Below are 23294 nucleotides of genomic sequence, written 5' to 3' on the forward strand. Positions count from 1 at the left end.
GCAAAACAACCAAAGGTAAAGAATATACATAAATATACATTAATGTACATTAATTCTAATATGAAATACATTAATTATATTAGAATAGTTTTGTTACGAAGAATCATTGAATATTGTGGTTGAGATAATGCAGCAAATATAGTATAGCACTTGCCTTACAAGTAGCTAACTTAGATTCAATTCCTGCAACGTGTATGGTCCTCTGAGCTTTGCCAGAAGTGGTCACGATGCACAGAACCAGGAGTAAGCTCTAAGTACAGTCAGCTTTTGCCTGAAAACAAGAAAGAAACAAAGAAAAAAGAGAGAAAGTGAGAAAGAAAGATGGAGGGAATGAGTGAGGGATTGGACAGAGAGGGATATAAGGAAAGTGAGGAAGGGAGGAAGGATAAAAGAAGAAAGGGAGGAAAGGGAGGGAAAGAGGTATATTTTATTTGCAAATATTTCCAAGTTTTATCCATTAAATTTTAATGATAACCATAACTCTCTCTTTTTATAATGCCAAGAGAAATCTGATTTTACATAAGTGTGAATAATTATTTATATAAGCACTTCAATCACTATATCACTGTCACCCCATTGTTTATCGATTTACTAGAGTGAGCACCAGTAACTTCTGCATTCGTCCCAGCCCTGAGATTGTAGCAGCCTCTCCTTACTCATTCTCAATGATTGGAGGCTCTTTCAGGGTCAGGAGAATGAGACCTGTTATGTTACTGTTTTCGGCATATCGAATATGCCACGGGAGCTTGCCAGGCTCTGCTGTGCGGGTGATATAAAAATATAAATATATATATATTTATAAATAGATATCTATTTATAGATAGATATAAAATATCTATTTATATATGTGTTTATGTATATACATATATATAAATAGATATTTTTTTAATTTCAGGTGGTTTACTTTTATTTTCTATGACATGATATTGGCTTATTTATTGTATATATTTTAGGGTAACAATATTTCATCTTTTCAAAATTTATCTTACCACATTGCACTCACTGCAAAGGAAAAATACTACCATTGGGCTCCCCTACCCCTTCAATCTCCACTTTTCTTCCCTTCTTAGTTCTGCATTCTGAGTCCAACGATTTTGTCTGTCCCTGTAAAAATTATCTTAAAATATTTGTTGAGGGCCACATCCAATGATGCATAGGCCTTTCTCTCATCTCTGCACTAAGAACTCCTGGCAGTGTTGGAAAAATAGATCATAGATATGTTTCTTTAGGTTTGCGAGAAGCAGGTTTTTTTTGGGTGCATAAATGTTGATCAAAGTTAGTATTTCTTGATCAATTGTTTCCTTAACCCATAATAATGTCCTTCACTGTCTCTAATTACTTTATGTTGAATGATAATTTGGTTTCATATAAGCATAGATGTCTCAGGGGCTGGAACGATAGTACAGAAGGTAGGGCATTTGCCTTGCATGCAGCTGACCCAGTTTTGATCTCTAGTATCTTATATGGCCCGCCAGGTACTGCCTGGAGTAATTCCAGAGTGCAAAACCAGGAGTAACCCCTGTGCATTACCAGGTGTAACCCAAAAAGAAAAAAAATGTGTAACTGCCCTTTTGTGATTGTTTTCTATCCCTTCACTCTGAATCTGTATTTATCCTCTGAATTTAGGTGTTTCATGTAGGCAGCAAACAGGCAGATTTTCATTCCTGATCCATCCAGCTTCTATAGGCAAGTTTAGCACATTGACATCAAGAGAGACTATTGTCAGTAAGTTTTGTGCCATCTTCTTTCATTGCATGGAGCTTCTACCAGCTTGATCCCCAGCACCACATGGTCACCCAAGTACCAAAAGGAGAGACTCCCCCGCCAAACACAAAACTAGGTATATCCCCCATGCACTATCAGATGTGGACAGAAAACAAACAATTTAGAGGTCAGAGAGAGAACTCAACAGGCTGAGTACATGCTTTTATAATAATGGTCCCCAAAGAAGCACTAGAAGAAATACCTGCACACATTCAGGAATAACATCTGAGCACCTCGGGGTGTCTGATCTCCCCCAGCCCCAGAAAAAAGAAAGCAATGCTTAAATTAAAATGTTACTTAAAAATAGTTAATTAAAAACTTCAGATAGAGATTGTAGCAGTAGGGCAGCAGGTGCCAGAGCCAACAGTGTAGCAGCTGCTCATAGCACTCTGAAAAGCTCACTGAGGGTCATAAAATTTCTGCATGAATGAGTATAAGTGCCCTTTAAATATTCTGTCTCCAAAAGAGTGCCTCCCAGAGTGGGATCTGTGAATATAGGCTCGCTGGCAGGATAGCAGACAGAGCTACTGCAGGTCTCAGCACCATGGGCCATGGGCCACTGCAGTTGCAGAATTGCTGAATGACTAGCACTTTCCAGGTCCAGATTGGCACCACTGTGGAATGTAGGTCCCAGAGCTGAGGGGGCACCCAGGATCCCCAGATGGACCCCACCATCTTGAGACTGACCTCAATGAGAAATTAACCTGCAGAAAATTTGGCTATGCAAGTTTTGTGACTGAAATCTCCAGGTTTTCTCTGAATTGGAATGGGCTACCTCCCCCCACTTCCCTATAGTCCCAGAAGCCCTGGCAGTCACCCTGGGAACCAACTCCAGCACTACAATGTAAACTCCTCTATATACCTTGCTCCAGCCCCATAATTATTGAAAGAGATCAAAAGCCACAATGAATCTTGAACCTGAGCATGGCTGAATAATCTGGAGTACATCAGAATAGGGTGGGTTAGCACAGTGCCCGCACAAATAGATCCCTTGGCAGCTGCTGGCTCCCACAATCAAAAATCTAAAATCTAAAATTCTATGGAAGGCATTTTTCTTTTATTTCTCTCTCCTTTTGTGCATTATGGATTGCAACACAGATATTAAAGGATCATGTTTGTTCAGAGAGTTCAATATTTTTATCAAGATGGTACAGCTGGAGTAGCATTTTCAACTGGCTGGGAGTTTTGGGCTGTGGACATGACTGCCGGTGCTTCCAGAAGTAGAGGAAGGTGGGGAAGGTTAATATGACTGACTCTGAGAAAGTTAGTCATCCTGACTCTGAGAAAGCCTGAAGATTTCAGTTATCAAACCTGCATACCTAAATTTTCAGCAGGTTAATTTCTCGGGGAGGTCTGTCTTGAGACATTGGGGTCTGGCTGGGGATATGCTGGTGAAACATTTCAAAGTTAGAAGAAAAATATCATTATTCTACGGTTGATCTTCCACTAATAGGTCAAGATAGACATTCTCTCTGATAACCAGAGGAGACTTTTTAAAAATTTCTGTCTTATGCGGAATTTAGGTCAACTGACACCCAGTATCATCTATTACTATTATTAAATAATGCAGATCATGTATAAAAGAGATGTTTCCAAAACTAGAATTTTTATCTTAGTTACATATATTAAGAAATATTTTTGGGCAAATATCAATACACACAATCCTATTATATAAAATTATTTTCACTTTTTCTCTTTTCAATAACCCTGGTCCCTTAGGACAGAATACAAATTCCTAGTTTTATGTCTACCTTAGAATTTGCAATTTTGAAAATTATCTAAACATATGTTTAAAAGTACTTCTTTTTAGTCTGATAATTTTTTCTGATTTTATATTTTTTGTCTAAACAAAGAAAAAATTAAAAATTAAAAGGTGACCAGTTTTCTTTGAACCCATGAATTAAATATTTATATTAAACCAAAAATTTAAATTTATATTTTGACTATAAAACTTTGTATAATTTAAAATTAAACATTTATTAAGAAAAATAAATTAAAAAATAAATAAAACCATGTAATTCAAGGTTAGTTAGCTAACAAATAAGGTTAGTGATCAATATTAATAGATATCATATGTAATGGAATCATTAGGTGCAAGTTGAATGGTTGAATAAATAAGCATATAGAAAAGAAGCATTATATGTAATCACATGATATATAAATTTTAGTTTAAAGGTATAAACATTCAGGAAACAAATAATATCTAAGCTAATGCTTCGAGGATTTTCATTCTATAATCTTCAGTTTTCTGTTATAACAGAAACTTTTCACTAAAAGATCTAAAATGTGTAAATAGATTTCCTATTGGAAAATGGCGATTTCCTTTATAACTCTGGTTAATTTATACAAATATTCATCTTAAATTCAAATTTTAAACAATGTTGAAATGCCATTTGGCCTAAAATAACTCTACTTAGTTTCTCAATTTAAATATTTCTTCTTAGGACTTGAGAGATAATGCAGAAGAAAGTGTTTGTCTTGCCTCAGGTCGACTCTGTATTAATCAACAGCACAGTATATGAGTTGCCCAAGCACCATCAGGAGTGATCCTGAGCACAGAGCCAGGAGTAAGTCCTAGTAAAACTGGCTGTGTCTCAAAACAAAAACAAAGTCCTTTCACAACTATTTATCAATTTACTCTATAAGTCGTTCTAAGTAATAATGAATAACAAATACATTAGGTATTTATGTGTGCCAACAATAAATTCAATTCAACTCAAATGATATAACTTGGTTGTATTCTATAGGTCATCACTGTATCACTCTCATCCCATTGCTCATCGATTTGCTCGAGTGGGCACCAGTGACATCTCCATTGTGAGAATTGTTGTTACTGTTTTTGTCATATTGAATATGCCACAGATAGCTTGGCAGGCTCTGCTGTGCAGGTGAGATACTCTCCATAGCTTTCTGGGCTTTCTGAGAGGGATGAAGGAATCCAACTTGGGTCGGCCGAGTGCAAGGCAAACGCCATACCCACTGTGCTATAGCTCTAGTCTTATATAAATCATAGTTACTAAAATTATAAATCTTATAAACCATCAAACTAGTTATAGTCATATAATGTGAATAAGTATGTTTTCAGAGAAATACTCTGAGTGTAAATATGTTATGCTGTTTCTGAGGTGTTGTGAACTGCTAATTGTATTCAAGTAGTTTCTTATTGGCAGCAGTAATTATAAATGAGTTTATAAAACTAGCTGCCATGTCAAAAGGCACATGAAAAAGTGCTCTACATCACTAATCGTCAGAGAGATGCAGATCAAAACAACCATGAGATACCACCTCACACCACAGAGACTAGCACACATCCAAAAGAACAAAAGCAACCGCTGTTGGAGAGGATGTGGGGAGAAAGGGACCCTTCTACACTGCTGGTGGGAATGCCGGCTAGTTCAGCCCTTTTGGAAAACAGTATGGACTATTCTCAAAAAACTAGAGGTTGAGCTCCCATTTGACCCAGCAATACCACTGCTGGGAATATATCCCAGAAAAGCCAAAAAGTATAGCCGAAGTGACATATGCACTTATATGTTCACCGCAGCACTGTTTACAATAGCCAGAATCTGGAAAAAACCCGAGTGCCCTAGAACAGATGACTGGTTGAAGAAACTCTGGTACATCTATACAATGGAATACTATGCAGCTGTTAGAAAAAATGAGGTCATGACATTTGCATATAAGTGGATCAACATGGAAAGTATCATGCTAAGTGAAATGAGTCAGAAAGAGAGACAGACATAGAAAGATTGCACTCATCTGTGGAATATAGAATAATAGACTATAAGACTAACGTCCAAGAATAGTAGAAATAAGTACCAGGAGATTGTCTCCATGGCTTGGAGGCTGGTCTCTCATTCTGGGTAACTCAGGGAAGGGACCACCAAGTAAAATGTGGTTGGAGGTCATGTGGGGGAAGGGTGATGCGGGCTGAATACAGACTAGAGACTGAACACAATGGCCACTCAACACCTTTATTGCAAACCACAACACCTAATCAGAAAGAGAGAACAAAAGGGAATTCCCTGCCATAGTGGCAGGGTGGGGTGGGGGGAGACGGGACTGGGGAGGGGGGGAGGGATGTTGGGTTTACTGGTGGTGGAGAATGGGCACTGGTGAAGGGATGGGTTATCGAACTTTGTATGGGGGAAACATGAGCACAAAGATGTATGGATCTGTAACTGTACCCTCACGATGACTCTCTAATTAAAAATAAACTAATAAAAAAATAAAAAAAATAAAAAAAAACTAGCTGCCATGTTTTAACAAAAAATAATTGTCTACAGACCTTTTACACTAGCATATTTTCGGGCATGAGAGCTTTCTAGCAATGATCATGGGGTGAGAGAGTAATTCTAAGGAATATCCACCAGCTAGATCAAACAGGGATATTTTATAGATTCTAAGGGCCTTTAGGGCTATACCTGGTGATGTTTTGGGAATTGTGTAGTTCTGGGACTTGACCCCCTGGTTAGATGTATCTTCTGTATTATCCCCCTGACCCCTAGGCTTCCATATTCTGACCATATTCTACTCTGGTAAATATGGAATACTCTGTGAGCTGTATTTCACAGCTGCTTACTGCACATTCTGTAGTATCTTTCTTGTCATCTTTGCTATGTTACAAACTGACTCACAGAAGTTTAGCAATGAAATGAATATAACAAGGAAACAAATCATGTGATAGAAGAATGTGAAGCAGAAATCCTCATTAGGATCCATATAAAAAAACCTTCAGCAATTCAGCTATAAATGAGGAATTTTCTATCTCTAAGAGCTGATATTTGTAAAGGCATTCATAACTGGCTGACCTTCCCTCTTAATGGCATTCAGACATCTACCTACTTGAAACTGGGAAATATTTTCTCTGATATTAGACACTGTGTTCATATTTCTTGGCACTGAACTCTCAGGTATATGACATCTCTTTTTTATAAGTCATCCAGAGTGCCATTTTTCTATAAATTACTTGCTACTAGGATCAAACTGCAACATGTATCAGCTTACCAAACACAGTGATTGCAATCATATACTATCAGAATCAGATAAACTACTTTGAACATGTAAGATAGTAGAAAATTTTAAGTCATCTATGGAGATTAAATGTATTCTTTTATTAGTGTACCTTTTCTTAAGAAGTTTCAGTGGTTTTCTAAGAAACCATTGACCTCGGTTACTAATAAATTTATTCACTGTCGAAGTAGCACTGCATTATAACATTGTGCTAGTTAATATGTTATTACAATTAAAAACCTTTTGTAACATAGTAAGTCCACCAATGAGCCCCATTCTATTTTTAACCATGAAACTTACTGCTTTCCACCTGAATTTCCCCCAAACACTTCACCTTTCCCTTATTTTAGTTAAAATTTGGTTAATAGTCTTTTTTTTCACATTTTACACATCAAATCATTCTTCACAATACTTCCCGTAGTAGGACTTCATGCATAACACATTTTAGCCCCAGATACTCCATAAGTGTCCTTTTCCCTCTATCATTGTCTATCATACGCAACACTGAAGTACTAACGCCATCGAAATGTCAAAATTCCCCTCTACCCACTACTCCATCCCCCCCTTCCATGTTCCCTCTGGAGACCACCATAATTTTTAGAACATTTTCTGTTTCGTCAGTTTACTTATTTATGTTCTTTAAATCAGTAAAGTGTCCTGTAACATCTTATTCAAGCCTTAGTTTCCTTGCTTTTGGAATTGTATATACAAATATATTTTGAATGTTAAGGTCCTGGTGTGTATTTCCTATTTCATTCAATATATTTTTATCACTTCAAGTTTAATGTCTATTTCCTTAATTCAATTTAAGATAATTTTTGTGTATGCTTTTAATAATATTGTTATTCCTTTCTCTTTTCATCTTGCATGTGCTAATCCAATTTTCTTTACTCTTTTGTTGAAAGGTTTTTTATTATTATTATTTCTTTCTCCAGGATTTTCTTGGTAACTTTATCATTGATTAGATATACTTGAATGTGTTGGCTTATTTCTGAGCTCCATTTAGATATTTTGCATTACTCATAATATATCTTAATATCATATCATACTTTGAATGCATTATTCTATTAATAATGACTTTCCCTCTATTTTTCATTGTTAGCCTAGCTAAAAATTTATTTTGTTTCTCAAGCTCCAGGCTGCTTTCCACAAGCTCAGGCCGAGCCTCACGCATGAGCGAACATATTCCTATATTCCTGGATCTGGGGCCGCACAACACATCATCATAAAAGAAAATATATACATACACACATACCTATATGAATACATATAGGTATATATACCTCTCGGAGAGCCCAGCAAGCTACCGAGAGTATCTCACCCACATGGAAAAGCCTGGCATGCTTCCTGTGGTTTATTCGATATACCAAATACAGAAACAATAACAGTCTCATTCCCCTGGCCCTGAAAAGAGCCTCCAATAGTTGGGAAACAATGAGTAAGGAGAGGCTGCTAAAATCTCATTTCGGGATGAATGGAGTCATTACTGGTACCCACTTGAGTAAATAAATGAACAACGAGATGATAATGATACTGTGATACAGTGAAACCATTAGAAACACTGAAAAGATTTTATGAGAATTATGCCTCAGTGTATGATTGCTAATAAACTATAGATTCTACTCTGGAGAGGATATTGGTAGTGAAGATAATTGTATGTGTTTAGTATAGATATATAACTTTTGTTACATGTTGTGAACCTAATCTTAATCTAAAAATAAAGTATTTAAATAAAAAACAAATGGAAAAAATAAACAAATGAATAGAAACCAAAAGAAATCCAAGATAGAAGTCACTAGAATTCCCCAATGTTAATATTTTCAAATATTGTAAATTGTATATCTTTATATATTTGTTTACTTTAAAATAAGTCTAATATTAACAAATATTGTGATTGAAGTAATTTGTAAAGAATATGTATGAATAATGTCAAGAAGTTTTATCTTCTATATTATGACATTAAAATCTCCATTTGTGCTTTATATAGATACAGATATCTATGAGAATATATAATATGGGATAAAATCTATATTCTCAGTTGTGAGAGTTGTGATTTTAATAATGCAATACATCTATCTTTTACATTATTATATCAGGTTTTCCAATATTCAATATTTATTTTTAATACAAATCAGATAGGCAGCCCCGCCTATGTTTGAATAATGAGCTGAACCTGTTTGACGTCTGTGCAAAACATATTGAATAATTTTAAATATGGCTTTAATTTCTATTACTCATGGCTTATTTGTTTTCCTTATTTGGATCACACTCAGCAATGCTCAGGGGTCACTCCTGGCTCTGCACTCTGGAATTACTCCTGGCAGTGCTTGGGGGACCATATGAGATGCTGGGGATTGAACCCAGGTTGACTGTGAGCAAGGCAGATGCCCTATTTGCTGTACTATCGCTCTGGCCCCTAAAAATGTATGTTGAGTAAGTCCAGAATGGAAAACACCTATAGATTACTTTCAAAGCAGCATAAAATCACATAAGAGTATAGTCACGAGTGTTCAGAACACTTATTAGTGATTTTATCCCAAAGATCAATTGAATACACAAATGTTTTCTTAAGTTATTCCCAATAGAGTCTAACAAATTGAACTTCCAAGTATTTAATAAGGCATTTTTAAAAATGTTATTTTTATTTTACATAGCAGGGAAGGGACTGTTTTCTATGTCTGTAGTAGTTAAGTATGACTCAAAGGAAAAACATGACACTTTCTTAAAATCAATTAGCCCACCACATTATTGTTACATGAGTGAATGCTATTTTTTTATTTCCATCAGTAAATTTAAATTTTTCTTATTTTTTATAAGCAAGAGTTCTTGCCAATACAGAAATCAAAATAATCCCAGAAACAAAAGGTACATTTAGCTTCATTTCTTAGAGTATTCTGGGTTTATCATAATCATACTCATCAAATGTGTATTAAATATTTACTTTATCACACATCTTTATATGTATTGTTTATAGAAGAGCAAAATACTTTAAACATTATTGAAGATAATGGAAAGTCATTGTATGTCCTGATACATAGTTACAACTGTCTCAGAGCCAGAGCAATAGTTTCGGATGTAGGATGTTTTCTTTGAGAACTGACACAGGTTTGATCCCTCATATTACCTATGGTCCCTGAAGCACTACCAGGACTAGTTCCTGAATACAGAGCCAGGAGAAACTCCTGAATATTGCCGGGGTCATCACAAAAACAAAACAAATGCAAATATTTACAGGTGTTTCACTCACAGTGATATTCATGGATTAGACCAGCTGAAGTATGGATAGGAGAAAGGCTGATTTCATGAGCAAGAAAGACAAGCAATTTCAGAAAGTATTGCTCTCAGAAGGCTCCACACATTTATTAATTCTTTTTTTCCTTTCTCTCAAGTTTTGATTTTACGATATAGTTTTTTTAAGTGAATTCTTATACAATAATCAGATATGTGAATAAAGGAGACTTGTGCAATATTAGTCTTTTAATAGTCATGTTATAATCTACAAATTCCTGAAGCAGTTCCTACTAGACCCATTAAGCTTTCCCAAAACATCTTCCCTTTCTATTTTACATAACCTTAATACTTGCCATGTTATGACGACAAGACACTGTCACTGTCATCCTCTTGCTCATTGATTTGTTTGAGCGGGCAACAGTAATATCTCTCATTGTGAGACTAATTTGTTACTGTTTTGGGCATATTCAATATGCCACGGGTAGCTTGCCAGGCTCTGCCGTGCAAGCGCAATACTCTTGATAGCTTCTGGGCTCTCTGAGAGGGGCGGAGGAATTGAACACCAGTCGCCTGTGTGAAAGGCGAACACCATACCGCTGTGCTATCGCTCCAGCCCAACTATAAGACACCTTTTAGAACTAGGCAGGAAAATAAAAACTTCAGTGTTCATTATTTTCTTTTCTTTTTTTTTTTAATTTATTTATTTTTAATTAGAGAATCACCGTGAGGGTACAGTTACAGATTTATACACTTTTGTGCTTATACTTCCCTCATACAAAGTTTGGAACCCATCCCTTCACCAGTGCACATTCTCCACCACCCGTAAACCCAGTGTCCCTCCCACCCTCCCCGATCCCATCTCCCCCCCACCCCACCCTGCCACTGTGGCAAGGCATCCCCTTCTGTTCTCTCTCTCTAATTAGCTGTTGTGGTTTGCAATAAAGGTGTTGAGTGGCCGCTGTGCTCAGTCTCTAGCCCTCATTCAGCCCGCAACTCCCTTCCCCCACATGGCCTTCGACTACAATGTAGTTGGTGATCGCTTCTCTGAGTTGACCTTTCCCCGGAACGTGAGGCCAGCCTCGAAGCCATGGAGTCAACCTCCTGGTACTTATTTCTACAGTTCTTGGGTGTTAGTCTCCCACTCTGTTATTCTATATACCATAGATGAGTGGAATCTTTCTATGTCTGTCTCTCTCTTTCTGACTCATTTCACTCAGCATGAAACTTTTCATGCCCATCCACTTAACTACAAAATTCTTGACCTCCTTTTTTCTAACAGCTGCATAGTATTCCATTGTATAGATGTACCAAAGTTTCCTCAACCAGTCATCTGTTCTGGGGCATTCGGGTTTTTTCCAGATTCTGGCTATTGTAAACAGTGCTGCGATGAACATACATTTGCAGATGTTGTTTCGATTGTACTTTTTTGCCTCTCTGGGATATATTCCCAGCAGTGGTATTGCTGGGTCAAATGGGAATTCAATATCTAATTTTTTGAGAGTCGTTCAAATTGTTTTCCAGAAGGGCTGAACCAGTCGGCATTCCCACCAGCAGTGAAGAAGGGTCCCTTTCTCCCCACATCCTCTCCAACAGCGGTTGCTTTTGTTCTTTTGAATGTGTGCTAGTCTCTGTGGTGTGAGGTGGTATCTCATGGTTGTTTTGATCTGCATCTCTCTGATGATTAGTGATGTAGAGCACTTTTTCATGTGCCTTTTGGCCATTCGTATTTCTTCCTTGGTAAAGTTTCTGTTCATTTCTTTGCCCCATTTTTTGATGGGGTTGGATGTTTTCTTCTTGTAGAGCTCAACCAGTGCTTTATATACCATTGATATCAACCCCTTATCTGATGGGTATTGTGTAAATATCCTTTCCCATTCTGTGGATAGTCTTTGGATTCTGGTCACTGTATCTCTTGCGGTGCAGAAGCTTTTTAGTTTAATGTAGTCCCATTTGTTGATCTCTGTTTTTACTAGATTGCTTAGTTCCGTGTCACCTTTGAAGATACCTTTATCTTCAATATCGTGGAGGGTTTCGCCGACCTTGTCTTCAATGTACCTTATGGTTTGTGGTCTAATGTTGAGGTCTTTAATCCATTTTGATCTGACTTTTGTGCATGGTGTCAGGTCAAGGTCTAAACCCATTTTTTTGCATGTGGTTGTCCAGTTGTGCCAGCACCATTTGTTAAAGAGGCTTTCCTTGCTCCACTTCACATCTCTTGCTCCCTTCTCAAAGATTAGATGGTCATACATTTGGGGTTGTGTGTAGGGATATTCCACCCTGTTCCATTGGTCTACGGCTCTGCCTTTGTTCCAGTACCATGCTGTTTTAATTGTTACTGCTTTGTAGTAAAGATTGAGGTTGGGGATGGTGATGCCTCCCATCATCTTTTTCCCAAGAATTGTTTTAGCTATCCTTGGACGTTTGTTATTCCATATGAATTTTAGGATTGCTTGATCCATTTCTTTGAAGAATGTCATGGGTATATTTATAGGGATCGCATTGAATCTGTATAATGCTTTAGGGAGGATTGCCATTTTGACAACATTGATTCTCCCTATCCACGAGCAGGGTATATGTTTCCATTTCCTCATGTCCTCTTTGATTTCATGGAGTAGCGTTTTGTAGTTTTCTTTGTAAAGGTCTTTTACTTCCTTGGTTAAGCTGATTCCGAGGTACCTGATTTTCTGGGGCTCGATTGTGAATGGGATTGCTTTTTTCATGTCCCTTTCCTCAGCCTCATTGTTTGCATATATGAAGGCCATGGATTTTTGGGTATTGATTTTGTAGCCTGCAACTTTACTGTATAAGTCTATTGTTTCTAAGAGTTTCTTAGTAGAGGTTTTAGGCTTCTCTAGATATAGTATCATGTCGTCTGCAAATAGTGAGAGTTTGATTTCTTCCCTTCCTATCTGGATGCCCTTAATCTCTTTTTCTTGTGTAATAGCTATCGCAAGTACTTCCAGTACTATATTGAAGAGGAGTGGTGAGAGTGGGCATCCTTGTCTTGTGCCTGATCTCAGAGGAAAGGCCCTTAGTTTTTCCCCGTTGAGGATAATGCTTGCCGTAGGCTTGTGATAGATGGCTTCGACTATCTTGAGGAAAGTTCCTCCAAACCCCATTTTGGCGAGGGTTTTCATCATGAAAGGATGTTGGATCTTGTCAAATGCTTTCTCTGCATCTATTGATATGATCATATGGTTTTTGTCTTTACTTTTGTTGATATGCTGGATTATGTTGATTGATTTCCGAATGTTAAACCATCCTTGCATCCCTGGGATGAATCCCACTTGGTCGTGATGTATGATCTTTTTGATGAGTTGTTGGATCCTATTTGCTAGTATTTTGTTGAGGATCTTCGCATCGGTGTTCATCAGGGAAATTGGTCTGTGATTTTCTTTCTTAGTGGTGTCTTTGTTTGCTTTTGGTATTAGGGAGATATGTGCTTCATAGAAACTGTTTGGGAGAGTTCCTGTTTTTTCAATTTCCTGGAAAAGTTTGAGGAAAACAGGCAATAGGTCTTCTTTAAATGTTTGGAAGAATTCGCCAGTGAAACCATCTGGGCCTGGGCTTTTGTTTTTGGGGAGGTTTTTGATTACAGTTTCAATTTCCTTAACATTGATGAGTCTATTCAGGTATTCCAGGTCTTCTTTCTTCAGTCTTGGGAGATTGTAGGAATCAAGGAATCCATCCATTTCTTTTAGGTTCTCCTTTTTTGTGGCGTAAAGACCTTCAAAGTAGTCTCTAATGATCTTTTGAATCTCACTGGTTTCTGTTATGATGTCCCCCTTTTCATTTCTGATTCGATTTATTAGAGTTTTCTCTCTTTCTTTCTTTGTGAGTCTTGCTAGCGGTTTATCAATCTTATTTATTTTCTCAAAGAACAAACTCTTTGTTTCATTGATCTTTCGGATTGTTTTTTTGGTTTCGATGTCATTAATTTCTGCTCTAATTTTTATTATTTCTTTCCTTCGGTCTGGTTTGGAGTCCTTTTTCTGGTCCTTTTCTAGGGTCTTGAGTCGTGAAGTCAAGCTATCTATGTGGGTCCTTTCTTCCTTCCTGAGGAATGCTTGGAGAGCTATAAATTTTCCCCTTAACACGGCTTTAGCTGCGTCCCATAGGTTTTGGTAGCTCGTGTCTTCATTCTCATTTGTTTCTAAGTATCTTTTGATTTCTTCCTTGATTTCCTTCTTGACCCACTCATTGTTCAACATGGAATTGTTTAATTTCCAGGTGTTTGATTTGATTTTCCGTATTTGTGGGTGGTTAGCTTCTATCTTCAGCGCATCGTGGTCTGAAAAGATGGTTGATACAATTTCTATTTTTCCGATTCTATTGAGGTATGTTTGGGGCCCAGTACATGGTCTATTTTTGAAAATGTTCCATGTGCACTGGAAAAGAATGTGTATTCTTTCTTTTTGGGGTGTAAGGCCCTGTATAGGTCTATTAGGCCTCTCTCTTCAATTTCTTCATTCAGAGTCAGTGTTTCCTTGTTGAGTTTTGTTCTTGTGGATCTATCTAGAGGCGATAAGGCCGTATTGAAGTCTCCGACTACAATTGTGCTGTTAGTGATGTCCTCTTTGAAGTCTGTTAGGAGTCGTTTTAAATATTTAGCCGGTCGTTTTTTAGGAGCATATACGTTTAAGAGTGTGATTTCTTCCTGTTGTACATATCCCTTGATAAACAGAAAATGACCTTCCTGTCCCTTTTGATCTTTTTCATCCTGAAATCTATGTTGTCGGATACCAGGATGGCCACTCCAGCTTTTTTAAGGGGGTTGTTTGCTTGGAGGATTGTTTTCCATCCTTTGACTTTGAGTCTATGTTTACTCTGTTTGTTCAGGTGTGTTTCTTGCAGGCAACAGAATGTTGGGTTTAATTTCCGGATCCATTTAGCCACTCTGTGTCTCTTGATAGGTGCATTTAGGCCATTGACATTGAGAGAGATTATTGTGATGTGGTTTTGTGTCATCTTTCTGTGGTATTTGTTGTTCTTATGGGGCTCCTCCTTGTCTTACAGTAGCCCCTTTAGACCTTCTTTCAAGATTGGTTTTGAGTCTATGAAGGACCTGAGCTGTTGTTTATCCGAGAAGTAGTGTATGGTTCCTTCGAGTTTGAGTGAGAGTTTAGCCGGATATAGTATTCTTGGTGAGGCATTCATTTCGTTGAGTCTTTTCACTATGTCCCACCATTGTCTTCGGGCTCGGAGGGTTTCTTCTGACAGATCGGCCGTAAATCTGAGGGGTGCTCCTTTGTATGTGATTTCCCTCTTTGACCTTGCTACTTGTAGAATTGTGTCTCTATCTACAGCATCCGCCATTCTGACTATGATATGCCTTGGAGTCTTTTTATTTGGGTCTCTTTTTGCTGGCACTCTTCGGACTTCTTGTATCTGGACGCCTGCCTTCTCCAGCTCTGGGAATTTCTTAGTGATGATGTTTTTGACTATGTTTTTTTCATTGGGGTTACTTCCCTGTGGTTCTGGTACTCCAATGATTCTTATGTTGTTCCTCTTGAAGTCATCCCCCAGGGCTCTGATTCGCTCTATAGCCATTTTGAGGTCTTTCGCCATTATTTGTTGCTGTCTGTAAGCTTTCTGCAGCTCATCCTCAAGCTCGCTGATTCTGTCTTCGGCTGTAGTCATTCTGCTGTTGAGGGCATCTAGTGAGATTTTTATTTCATCTACCGATTGCTTTATTTGTGAGACTTCCGTTTGAAGGTTTGAAATTTCTGCTCTCATTTCTGCTCTCATTTCTTCCTGTATTTTCTTGGTAGACCGTTCCAGTGCTTCATTCATCTCCTCCCTTAATTTATTGGATGTCTGTTCCAGAGTTGCTTGGAGTAGGTCGACTCTCCTCCATATTTCCTCTCTGAATTGTTTATCTGAGAGGTCGTAGATGTTGGGAGACTCTTTTGAGGTTTCTAGTATCTTTTCTTCTCCCTCTCTTCGTGGAGGGGATTTTCGCTGCTTCTTCATATTGTCACGGAAGTGCAGAGTTGGAACCTTGTAGTTATTCATTCCTCTTCCTTTTTGTGGGAAGAAGGGGCTCCGATTGTGCTAAACTTCCCTTATTCACTGATAGCTTTTATACTGTCAGCCTAAGCTAATGGCTATTTTGCGTAAATGTTTGAGATCGCAAAAGTGAGTTTTCAAAGGAATACACAGTACGGATTGAGCTGAGGTAAGAAAGAATAACTGCGGCCGCGTTAGCGTTGGCCGCTCTGAGAGGAGGCCACGCCCACTTTAGACCACGCCCACTAAGACACAGGCCACGCCCCCAGTGTCTTCCTGTTGATGGGGGGGACGTGCGCAGTTACAAGCCGGTTCGGGAGACGGGGTGCGCCGGGCGAGCAGGGAGTGACTTCAGAAACTCGGGAGACGCAGACGGCAGCGGGAAGTGGGGGAAAGGGAGGGCCTCAGGGAGTTCTTTGAAGGAATGAATTCTGCAGGATGGAGATTGGTCAGGATCCGACGGCGGCGGCGGAAAGGTGCCAGGCAGGGGCTTCAGGAGAAGCCCCGAGCCGCGGCGGAGTGTTCATTATTTTCAAGTACTGAGATAATATATGTTGAGGGGCACATAGCCTGATATATAAAAGCTAATCTGAGCCAGATAGCAGTAATCTGAGCTGGAGAAGAAAAATGAGAGAGAAAAGGAGAGAGAGAGAGAGAGAGAGAGAGAGAGAGAGAGAGAGAGAGAGGGACAGACAGAGACAGAGAGACAGAGGGAGAGAAAAAAAGAGAGAGGGAGAGAGATCTCACAGTAATAGGCCTAAAATTCTGCTTTATTTTTAAGAGATGTAATTATAGAATATAGTCAGATTCTGCTTTAATATCTGAGTGAAGCTCTGTAGTTTGAAAAATATTCATTTTTGCTCAATTTAAAACATAGGAGCATGGATTTTGAGCACTGAAAGCAAACACATTCGGCCCTAATGATCAGTTATTGAAATCAGCCAAAATTTCTGAAACAAAGAAAACAAAGCTAAGTAGAAGCTAATTACTCACCAAGTGCTGTGGCTGGCAATGTGTTTATCCAAGATAGCCAGCTCTGAAGAGGATGTGCCCTCAGTCAAAATCAAATCAAGTCTTTGAATTGCTTCAAAACAACTGCCAGTGCTTATTCTAAGGCACGTTTGTTGTTCCTCATCACTCTATTCACACATAAAATTTATGATGCTTTCTGAGTAGAGAAAGAGACCAGAGCAGGGAATGAGCATGTTTTATTTTAGTATATATAAAACTACAACTTTCTTTATTTGAACAAAAAGTTTCACATTTTCATCTTACAGTGGAGCATGTAAATTATTTAGTTATGCTTGGATGAAAATATGCTCCAATTTAGAAGGGTGAAAACATTAAAACACAATGTTATTATTAATTTTATATTCAGACTATGAACAGTGAATAGTCTTGGAAAGAACAAATTCATTTACAGAGAGAAGACCAGTATACTTTCAGTTTAGAAATCCATTGAGAATTATAACAATTCTAGACACACGCTTTTTGAGAATTTATACATTCTTAGAAGCAGAGGATGCATTTTGACTTTTTTTTCTAGTTATAATTATGAGCTATGTAAAAGTTCGTAAGAAGTGAAGCAGAAGCAACACAATAAATCTAAATAGCTTAAATGCACTTTTTTGCTTGCAATAAAGCTCTTTGATAAGGAAACCTTGGAAATATTTCAGCTAAGAGGATCAGAATATGTTATATTCCCTTGTTGAAAATTTATGGAATTTTAATTACGAGTTAGGAGTTAGGCACTCAGTAGGGGGCCCCTTAGCAGTAAATTTCAAAAAGTCATAAAACCAAGAAATATTTGAAGACACAAAAAAAGGAGCTATGCTGTGTCCTGCTCAGCATAAAAGCCAGACCACAGCTAGAGATAATTAACAGAAAGTGACAATGTCCTGATAAATCTGGGAGAAAGAAGAGACTAGAAATTTCCTTTACTTTTTAGTCTTCAAAGAGGGGGAGCTGGAGTGATAGCACAATAGGTAGGGCATTTGCCTTGCATGTGGCTGACCTGGCTTCAATTCTGAGCATTGCATATTGTCCCCCAAGCACCTCCAGAAGTAATTCCTGAGTGCAGAACCAGGAGTAACCCCTGAGCATAGCTGAGTGTGATGCAAAAAGAAAAAAAAAGAAAAAAAGAGGGCCCAGGCTTAAGTAGCTTTGAGGGAAAAAAAAAAAAGGATAAAAAAATAAAACAGCTATACAATTAAACTCTACCCAAAGAACTCAGCATCCTGGAGATGTCTGCTCTGCATTATTGGGTCTGTACTGATTTATTTTCATGTATTTTGTTTTATAGCTCTTCTTTTTTTTTTTTCTTAAAAAAAGGCCCTTATTCTTCCTTGAACTTGAACTGCACTTAAAAACTGTGATTTAGTATTTGTTTCTGTTTACATTTTTTGTGTGATGAAGCAAGATTCTTACTCCAAACAGAGGTTGGAAAGGAATTCTTCCTGTAATGATCATCACTTTACCTCATTCTAAAACACAACGCTACCCCAAAATCTGGTGACAGGAACTAAATCCCAGTCTGTGTAGATCAGGTGGGTCTCTGGTGGGACTTCGTACACACAGAAAAGATGTTGGCAGCACTTTAGGGTTCACACCATGAAGATACTGCAGACTTCTCTAGTCCTGATAGTCCCAGACACACACTCTAATTGTCACAGCACTAAAATAACTATAATTATGAATAAAATATTCACAAACAGTAACTCCTAATTTTACTATGTAATTTATTATCTATATATGTTTATTTATATAAACTCACTTTTTCTATTTCAGAACTCTGCTATGCATTTATTTTAGCCCATGGATTCTTTATTTAACTGAATTTACATTGTTCATTATTACTTTAAGTTGTTGAGAATGGTTTCAGTAAGTATGGGTGAAATCAATAAAGGTGTATAGTTGTGATATGTTATAGGAGTTGCATGACTTGTAAGGTACAATAACCCTGACATGTCTAAATGCTAACTGAGTGCCATGGACATTTGCTATGTGCCAGTGATATTTTAGTTTGTATGGCTGATAAAAAGTTGTCGTACAAAGCTTAGGTTATAAAGTTACCATTTTGATCCCTAATTTGATGCCTGGTACAAAATATGGTGCCCTGAGCACTTATCAGATTTTACTCCTGAGCACAGAAATGTACTCTGTATGTTCCCGATCCTCCATTCGCACAGAGCCAAATTGCAAGATTCCCACCAAACCCTTATAGTGGAATAGCATTCCTCTGTGTGTGTGTGTGTGTGAGAGAGAGAGAGAGAGAGAGAGAGAGAGAGAGAGAGAGAGAGAGAGAGAGAGAGAGAGAGAGAAAGAGAGAGAATTTCTTTATCAAGTCATCTATTTTTGGACAGTCATGTTTCCATATCTTGGCTGTTATGTGAAATATTGCACAAATAATTATCTTTGCAAAATACAGTTTTAGGGCACTTAGGCTAATTGAATAAGCTTAAATTGCTAGGTGACAAGGAAACAATTCTTACTTTGAGAAATACTTATATCGCTTTCCAAAATAGTTGAGCCATTTGATATTTCTACCAGCATAACATTTTATTAGGAATGCATATGTGACTGAGGGTTTCTTTATTCAGACATCATCTCCAACACTGTTTTATTTGTTCTTTTTGATGTGTGTCAGTCTCACTACTATGAAGTTATGCTCCATTGCTGTTACTTGCGATTTCCCTATGATAAGTGTTGAGGAGCAGTTTTTTTTTTTATTTTTACATATGCCTATTGCCCATCTGTCTGTCTTCATTAAGGAAATACCTGTTATCTCTACTTTCCAGTTTTGATGAACATTTTCTGTCTTATTTTTGTTGTTTTAAGACATTAACTAGTATTCCATATATCTTAGATATTAATCCTTTGTCGGATGAGTACTAAACAAACATTTTCTCCCATTCTGTGGGTTCTCTCTTTGGTAATTTATAAAAAGTTTTTGTTCTGCTTTTGGTTTGCTCCTAAGTAGGTTAAATAAATGAGCAAATATAAAGCTCTACATTGAAATGCTACTGTGGAGAGCACAGTAATTTGGGGTCAGGTCCACACCCAAGGCATCTCCAAGGTGACACAGCACCTAAAATCAAGAATCAAACTCAGTACTTACAAATGCAAGGCAAGAACTTTACCACTTGAGTAGCATCTCTGCTCCCAAAAGGAAATAAACTAAGTATAAATACTGTGGAAATTTCTCCTTATTACAGGAGTGCCTAAGGTTGCAAAATGCCACTTAAGGCTATACACCTCCCCGTCATCAAATAATTATTATATTCATTAGTTTGATTTCATTAATATATCGATTGAGTCAGAATGAAATAGATACTTTCATTTCTAAAACATTTATAAGTTTCTGGATTGGGGTGTTAAATACATTTTGTATTTATACAATATATACATACAAATATAATAAATAAATTTACACCATTGATTTTTCTTCAATATTTCATAACTCTCTTCTTACCCTTAACAACACAAAATACAGAACACTGTGGGGTTAATAATTTTGAGTGAATCAAAATTTATTTCTGTCCTATATTTCTACTTTGTAGAGTCAGGCAATTTTTACTTCGGACAATATTTTTTTATTCTCTTTTAGTCTCAAACTTGTAAAAATTCAAGTTTGTATATATTTTTAGCACATATATACTGCAATTTAGATAGTTGTGATTTATGTAAAACTTTTTATTCCCATAAAATCTGCACATTAGATTGGGTTAGATTAGCACTGTCTGTATCACTGTCATCCTGTTACTCATCGATTTGCACATGCGGGCACCAGTAACATCTCCATTGTGAGACTTGTTACTGTTTTGGGCATATTGAATACACCACGGGTAGCTTGCCAGGCTCTGTCATGTGGGTGTTATACTCTCGGTAGCTTACTGGGATCTTTTCGAGGGATGGAGGAATCAAACCCGGATCGGCTGCGTGCAAGGCAAATGCCCTACCCACTGTGCTATCGTTCCAGTCCATCGGGTTAGAGTATAAGTAAAAATTGTTCTAGCTTCTTTAAAAGTCATTTTTAGGCCACTGAGTGCAAATCGGACCCTCTGCACCTAAAGACTTTGATTCCAGAGATGTAACACATTCAGGCATCCAGCACAGCATCCAATAGCAATGCACTGGGACACCGAACTGGGCTACAACTGTGCTGCCGGGTGTGGATTTTTTATCCTCCCCACCCTGTCTTCCTGCACGGAAAGCAGCGGCCTGGCGGCACCCACGTGGCAGGCGCCATCTTCTGTGACTCCAGACCCACAGGTATTCGGTTTTTACTTTTGGGGCTCCCAGGAACTCATGGGAAGGGGGCGTAACCAGCACGCCCTCGGCCCAGATAAATCCGGAGCCGCTGAGCACGAATTGGACACTCTGCGCCTAAAGACTTTGAATTCAGAGACTTCTTACAGCAATGCACTGGGACTGTGAGCTGGACTATGTAATTTCTGGCAGAATTTTCCCTGGACTTTATACAGAAATCCAAAACTGCGCGTCCACGCGACTTAACATTTATAATTGTCAGCAATGTGAAACGGTTCCATTTGAACAGGTCTGACTTGGGGGGGAAACTCCAAATAATAACAGTAACTTTTTGTTGAAATATTGAAGGTTTTTAATGTAGCAGCCACCTCTGGACTGTGAACTAAGCAAAAGCCCCACGCTGGCCGACGCGGTGTGGCGTACACCATACTATGAGGCGCAGGAAGGGGGATGAGGGGGAAAAAGAAAAAAAAAAAAGGGAAAAGGAAAAAGGAAAAAAAAAGAGAGAGAGAGTTATGTACTTGTAGTAGTGGGGCTACATATCTCTTCATTTACAGCAATGAAAAACTAATTATCAAATGTAGTAGGTCTGTCTCTCTTGGTTGGAAACTCTAACAACTATAGTGTGTTTTGTGTTGAATTATGGAATGTAATCAAGGTAAAGAAAAAATGAAGTGAAATTCATTAGTTATACAGTAGGGGGTAGGGGGTGGGGATGGGGGGGTGTACTGGGGTTTCTGGTGGTGGAATATGGGCACTGGTGAAGAGATGGGTGTTTGAATATTGTATAACTGACATATAAACCTGAGAACTTTGTAACTTTACACATGGTGATTTAATAAAAAGTTTAAAAAGATAAAAGTCATTTTTAAAAATTATGATTATTATTCTACAGAACTGTGATAAATATGTTCATGTTGTTTATTAATGGTAGTTATGCACAGTTTCAGAATTCAGATAACATCTATTCTTTTCCATACCTGCCAAATCAGTTCAATTCTAGGAAACTATTTTACTTTTTTAAATATTTCTTTTACCAATAAAACTGCACACATTCAAAACAGGATTTCCCTTTGCAAACATTGTCTAAAATAATTCCTCAATTATAGTAACTTGTTTTATTTGAACTAAGAGCCAGGAGTAAGCCTATTTATCACCAGTTTTGGTTATGGTCCAAAGCAAATGAAAATCTCATCATCATCATCATCATCATCATCATCATCATCATCATCATCATCATCATCATCACCATCATCATCATCATGCATCTCTTCAAAAGAGCATGGATCACTGTAGTTTATGTACAAATATTGTGTGTGTTTATAAAGATAATGCTGTATAAACTCTTTTTGAGCACTAAATGAGTGAAACATTCATTAGTTATATTCATATGTTATATTCATATATTCAAACAAAATTTATTCTTCGTATAAATAAAAATGGTGTATTTCAGTGTTCAGTCTTTAAGTAAACAGATCTAGGAGTAAAACTTATGATTTTTAAATTGTACTTAATATGAGTGTTTGAGTTAATTACTTAAATGTACTCTGCTTTAGTTTCCTTACCAGAATTTGGGAATACTTTTAATAATTACCTTACATGCTATAAAATTATTATAATTATAATATTATTTATTATACTTTGAATATTATAAAGAAATAGAAGACTTATGACATAATTGCTTACATCTTCTACTACCTGTTTTTTCTTATGATAGAATTTTCAGAATAAAATCAATTTTGGTGTTTTGCCAAAAATATGGGGAAAAGAAAGATATTACATAAAGTGGGCCATATCAAAGCTACTAGGTGTATCATTACTGTTATCTGTATTATTGAAATTATTTAGAATTAGCAAAATGAACTTTGATGATTGTTATTCAATTCTGCATTGCATTACTGGTAACAAGAAAATCAAAGTTGACTGTAATTCATACATTTGAAGTGTTTTCTTTCTTTAATCTATACATATTAAAAAAATATTTTTGTGCAAAGGGAAATAGTGTGAGT

General features: G+C 37.4%; 1 pseudogene; it reads right to left on the reverse strand.

The window, feature by feature from the left end:
* The window catches only part of LOC101537718 (pyridoxal-dependent decarboxylase domain-containing protein 1-like), an 85729-nt pseudogene that overhangs the window by 2777 nt on the left and 59658 nt on the right, over positions 1–23294 (reverse strand).

This window comes from Sorex araneus, chromosome 6 (assembly GCF_027595985.1).
Source record: "Sorex araneus isolate mSorAra2 chromosome 6, mSorAra2.pri, whole genome shotgun sequence".
NCBI lineage: Eukaryota > Metazoa > Chordata > Mammalia > Eulipotyphla > Soricidae > Sorex > Sorex araneus.